The following is a 6020-nucleotide window of genomic DNA, read 5'->3' as shown; positions in this document are numbered from 1 at the left end:
TTTTATTTATTTTTTTCCAAAGAACCAACTTTTTATTTTGTCAAATTTTTCAATTGTTTCTTTTGCTTCAATTTCATTGATTTCAGCTCCTATTTTAATTATTTCCTTTCTTCTACCACTTTGGGTGTTGATTTGTCCTACTTTTTCTAGGGCTTTGAGATGTAATTTTAGGTCATTTATTTGCTGACTTTTTCTTTTAATGAATGAGCTCAATGCAATAAACTTTCCTCCTAGCACTGCCTTCATAGTGTCCCAGAGATTTTGATATGTTGTATCGGTGTTCTCATTTACCTCTAAGTATTTTTCTAGTACTTTTTTTATTTCCTCCCTGATTTCTTCTGCTATCCATTTGTCATTCAATAATATGCTATTTAATCTCCAGGTATTGGAGTAGCTTCTATTTTTTATTTTATCATTGATTTCTAGTTTCATTCCGTTACTACTTTATGATCTCATAGAATGCAGGGTAGTATTTCTATTTTTTTGTGCTTGCTGAGAGTTGCTTTGTGGCATAACGTATGGTCTTTTTTGGAGAAAGACCCATGTGCTGCCAAGAAGAAAGTGTATTCACTCAGTGATGAATGAAACACTCTATAAAATTAAGTCTAAATCATTGATTGTACTATTTAGTTCTATAGATTCTTTGTTTAGATTTTTTTTTTTTTTGGAAGATCTATCATGTGGTGAGAGAGATGTGTTAAAGTCATCCAGTATTATTGTGTTGTGGGTCTATTTGATTCTTAATATTGAGAAAGGTTTGTTTGATGTACACAGATGCTCCATTGTTTGGGGCATATATATTTATGATTTTATGTCTTGTTGATGTATGATTCCCTTAAGCAGTATGGATGTCCTTCTTTATCCCTTCTGACTGACTTTGTCTGATATGAGAATGGAAACCCCTGCTTATTTACACAGTTCACGTGAGTGATATGTTTTTCCTCAATCTTTCACCTTCAGTCTGTGGATGTCTTTTCCTAGAGGGTGAGTCTCTTGAAGACAGCATATTGTTGGGTCGTTTTAAAAAATCCAATCTGCCAGTCTATGTCTTTTGATTGATGAGTTTGGGTCGTTAATATTTAGGATTATTATTGAGATATGATTTGTGTTCCCAGTCATTTTGGTTTACTTTTGGTTTTTAACTTGACTTAGTTTCCCCTTTGATTGACCTTTCCTTTAGTGTAGTTCCTCCCTTTGCTGGTTGTTATTGGTTTTTTTTTTCCTCCTCATGGAATATTTTGCTTAGAATGTTCTGTTGTGCAGGCTTTCTAGTTGTGAATTCTTTTGACTTTTGTTTATCATGAAAGGTTTTTATTTCATCTTCAAATCTGAGGCTTAATTTTGGTTGGCATCCATTTTCTTTTATAGCTTGATACATGTTTTTCCATGACCTCCTGGCATTGAAAGTCTGGGTTGAGAAATCAGCTGAAATCTGAATTGGTTTCCCCCTATAATAGGACAGCGCTTGCCTCGCACATGTGAGGCACTGGGTTTGATCCTCAGCACCATAAATTTTTTAAAATAAATAAATAAATAAACAAAATTATATCCTTATTCTGTGTATTGGTCATTCTTATTATAATGTGCCTTGGTGTGAGTCTGCTGTAATTTTGTACATTTGGGGTCCTGTAAGCCTCTTGTAGTTTTCCATTTCATTCTTAGATTTGGGAAATTTTCTGATATTATGTCTTTTAAAAGACTGTGCATTCCTTTGGTTTGTATCACCACACCTTCTTCTAGTCTGATAAATCTTAAATTTGGTCTTTTCATGTTATCCCATATTTCTTGGAATTTCTGTTCATGGTTCTTACTATTTTTACTGTGCAGTTGACTTTATTTTCGAGAGTATATATTTTTTCTTCCTTGCCTGAAGTGGTCTTCTAAGTGGTCTAGTCTGTTGGTGATACTTTCCATTAAATTTTTAATTTGGTTTATTGTTTCTTTCATTTCAAGGATTTCTGCTTGATTCCTTTTTATAATCTCTGCCACTTTATTAAAGTGAGTTTTCACTTCCTGTATTTTCTTTTCATTACCAACCTTTATTTTGAAGATCAGCCTAACTATGCACCTTCTAAACACCTTCTCTGACATTTCTTCGACTATGTTATCTATGAATTCTATTGTTGGAACATCTTGGTTTGATTAAAGTGCTTTGTTCCCTTGTTTTTTCATGCTGTTTGTGTGTTTTCACATCTAACAGTAGGGATCTGAGGCAGTACAGTTTCTACCCTGTAGTCTTATGGTGCCCCTGAGCTTCCAGTACCTCACCTTTAAGTGGCAGACCAATATTATTTTTTATGAGCAAACCCAAATTTATTTTAATGCTATATCATCTTCAATGTGTTTAAAAACCTCATAAGTTAGTGGGAGCCCTGATTCCCTGGGACAGCATGCCAGAGGTACTGAAATGTCATCTTTCTCTATAAACATCCAGCAATTCATCCAATCCAAGTCCATAGCTTCAGAAAGCCAGGAGTTCTCTCTTCAGTCTACTCCTCTGGTTCCAGGTATTTCTTTCAGGGGAGGGAGGTCAAAATATTTCAAACAGGGAATAAAACCACAGTTGAACTTCCAGCTTAGGTTTTTTGTAAATGGAGGAGCAAGGAAGGCCCCAGTGACTCCAGAGAAAAGGACAGGTGAGATGGTTTATTTATTTACAGTTTTGTCAAGGGTGGGGGTGGGGGGTGAGCCTGAAGAACAAAAACAACTAAAAAGATTTACAAATGGGAATCCATTTGATGGATGAGAATCTCTTCAGAAATGGAGACTTCAACTCCTAAACATGGGAAGGGCCTGACTAGACAACCTGGATCAGATGAGGAATCTGCTACATATGAATAAAAAACAATCTGAAGAACAGCTCCTCTTAATTTTGAGAGCAGATAAAATACTTGGGGAGAGTGAGAAATCAGACAGAAAAGCCCAAGATGGATAAGAAAATGTTGACATCAGAGTGGTATGAAATATTTCAGCTGAGTTTTTAGTGGTGGTGGCTAGTTTAGCCTCCTCCCCGTTCACAAAACTTGATCAAGCATAGTAGAAAAGGCTAGAAAGAGGGCTTGAAGACGATGGATTTTGACTCCTGATTTTATTATTCAATTTCTTTCTTTCTTTTATTTATTTATTTATTTATTTTTTCAATTTAAGGTAGTCTTCGGTGGCTGGGAAGCCTGGCCTCCCAAAACCAGAGTCAGTTGGAGCTGGTTGTTGTTGGAAGGGGGTGGGCAGGGGGACTGGGATGAGGGCAGGGAGACCCTGCTCTGCTGGCGGTCCTGGGTGGAGAAGATGAATTGCACTTCACAGAGCCTGGGGTGTAGTGGGAAGGGGATGAGGCTGGAGCAGCAAGATGGGGATATGGGACCCACCTCAGTCCCCAGCTTCATTCTCTTGTAATGTTTCCCCACTGGTGGCATTTTCTGCAGTCTTGGAGGCCTTCTTTTTCTTTTTTTATCTGGGTTTTCCGACTTGCAGAACTCTGCAGGAGGGCCTTAAGCTCTGCATCCTGGACCTCCATCTCAGACTTATAGAGGTCAGGCTCAAAGGGACCACTGGTTATTCGCATGGGGCCATTGGGCATGAGCAGAACTGTAAATTTAAACTGGGCAACAAATTCACCCTCCTTCTCATAGAGAACATTAAATGGTTGCAGCAGCTCATGTTTGGCACATTCCACCACACCCATCCGAGCCTTCTTCTCATCTTCAAATGCTCTTAAAGTAAATGGCATGGCATCAAAACGCCTTTCCACCTCACTGAAAAAGGCACGTGAAGTTTTCGTTTTCAGGCCATACTGTTTAGAGGGGTCTCGTTTGTAAATGGTGGTTCTCTGTCCCGCATCCTTGGCCTTGCCCTCTCCTGAGCTGACGAGAACATCCACATGTACCTCAAATTCATGTACCTCAAATTCCGCCTTTTCATGGTCCTTCTTCTGTTGGTCTGTGGGATTCTGAATGATGATTTTCTCTCCATCGATGACATGCTGCTTTAACTGGTGTGACAGCATACCTTCTATTGGCGTGCAATTAAATGAATGGGCAACTTTGTTCCAGGCTTCTGTCACTTGTGTGTTCTGGTTTCCAGGTTTGACCAGGTGCAGGGCAGCTTCAGCACAAAGGTGAGTTGCCTTAATGACATCTGCTTTCCGTCCTGTTACTTGGGTCTACACCAACCACAAAAGTATGAGCCACATTAGCAATGAAGCCATCCACATGGACCCCAAGGTCAATTTTTACCAAGTCACCTTCCTTGAGAATATTGTCCTGGTCACTCTTCAAAGGGGAGAAGTGACATACACAGTTATTTACCGAAATGCTGGTAGGAAAGGCAATACCTTTCTTCATTTCCTTTTCTTTCTTAAAGATTTTCCCTGTTTCTTCCATAATCATGTCATCGCCTTTCTCACACAGGCTCAGTACCGACACACCTGAACTGGATGCTTCCACCAAAGATCGAAGTACCCGGTTTGCGATGTCGCCCCCCATCTTATACTTGGTCACGACCAGGTCCTCGGCGATAGTTTGCTCCTGCTGCTCGTCCTCGCCCGCCATCTTCTTACTACCACCACCAATGCAGCCTCCTTTCCCCTGAGCCGCCGCCTGTCTCCCTTCATGGCCGCACGCAGTGGCCAAAGCCTCCTCGATGCGCGAGCAGAGCGCCAGCGAAAGCGCGAGCAAGCAAGGGAGCGGTCGGGTAAGCGCCGAGAGCGAGAAGCTGCGAGCGGGCGGGTGGGAGACCAATATTAACAGCACCTAATGTGTTTGCACCTTTAAACCAAATAGATCCTATTAAGGTGTCTACAGTTTGTTGCAATAAACAGAAATGATGTGTTCAATTACTGTCTACAACATACACAGTAAGTTTGCTAAGAGTGTCTACCATTTCAAATGATGGACAATGAGGGAACAGAAGTAGTATAAGACATGATGTTTATGAGGGAGAAGGGAAGATGATAGAGGTAAAAATTTATAGTAAGAGTTAGGAATTAATTGAGATTGGCTGTTAGTATAAGAGAAGTGAGAAAGAGAATCCAGGCAGACAGGTGAGAGAAAAAATATGTACCGATTTTTTTAAAAAACAAGTAAAAATATAAGAATAAACAACAAAACTGTAATATATTATTCAGACATCCCATTCCTTAATAAAATGATACATGAAAAAATATTTGGATTCAAAGATGGTAGAGATGTGAGAAAGGGCAAAAATAATGAAAAGACTCAATGGAAAATTGAATAATTGCTTCCATTGGCTTTCAAAAACTCAGCTTTTTCAAATCCTCAGCTTCCCTTCTCTTCCCATAGGTGGGGTTGTCTGAAGTTTGAAGGTAGCTCCAGTCCATTGGGGGCCCGACTGTTTGGGTGAGTGAGCAGATAGCAAGATGCTCTCACACCCTCTTCCAGTCTCCCCACCCATTGTATCCAGCCCCTTTTATCCCCACACACTTCAGGACTCACTGAGCTAGAGAGAGCCCAGTTTTCTCCAGTTTCTCCAACCTGTGCTGCCCCTAGGGAACTGCCCCTAGTCTCCGGCTTTCCACAGGCTTACTAGACCCAGACTGGCCCACGCAATCCTGGCTGCAATCTGGAGCTTCCATATAGGAGCTGAGTGCCCCCCGCCCCCAGCTTTGAGCAATGGAAATGCAGAGACTGACTTCCCTGCGCACTGAAGCAGGAGGATCCCCATCTCCGCTCAGCAGAGGAGTAAGGCTTTGGGAGTGGGCTGCCTTCTTGTTCCTCTGTAATACTACCTCTTACTTTCTAAGGTAGAATGTTCCACTGAATGGCTCCCCTCAATAAATAGGGCTTCAGAACATGCTCCTCCATCTTTTTTTGTCTGCCTCTCTTGCTTCCCTTGTGGGAGCTGAGGCTGAGGAGCCACCACTGAAATGCCCCAAGAAAAAGGCACTTTCTGTGTCTGTGTGATTATTTAATAGCCAGTCAAATTCACCTGGAGTGACCCTGACTGATTTAGTCACGTGTCAAGGCAATGAACTGGGCTTTAGCTTCCCCAGGCTCTGCCTTGCT

General features: G+C 41.0%; 1 pseudogene; it reads right to left on the bottom strand.

The window, feature by feature from the left end:
* Positions 1 to 3366: 3366 nt before the first annotated feature.
* Positions 3367 to 4602, bottom strand: LOC143391021 (proliferation-associated protein 2G4 pseudogene; annotated as a pseudogene).
* Positions 4603 to 6020: the final 1418 nt, after the last annotated feature.

This window comes from Callospermophilus lateralis, chromosome 2 (genome assembly GCF_048772815.1).
Source record: "Callospermophilus lateralis isolate mCalLat2 chromosome 2, mCalLat2.hap1, whole genome shotgun sequence".
Lineage (NCBI taxonomy): Eukaryota > Metazoa > Chordata > Mammalia > Rodentia > Sciuridae > Callospermophilus > Callospermophilus lateralis.
The sequence above is the reverse complement of the archived record's forward strand: the minus strand, read 5'-3'. Positions and strand labels throughout refer to the sequence as shown.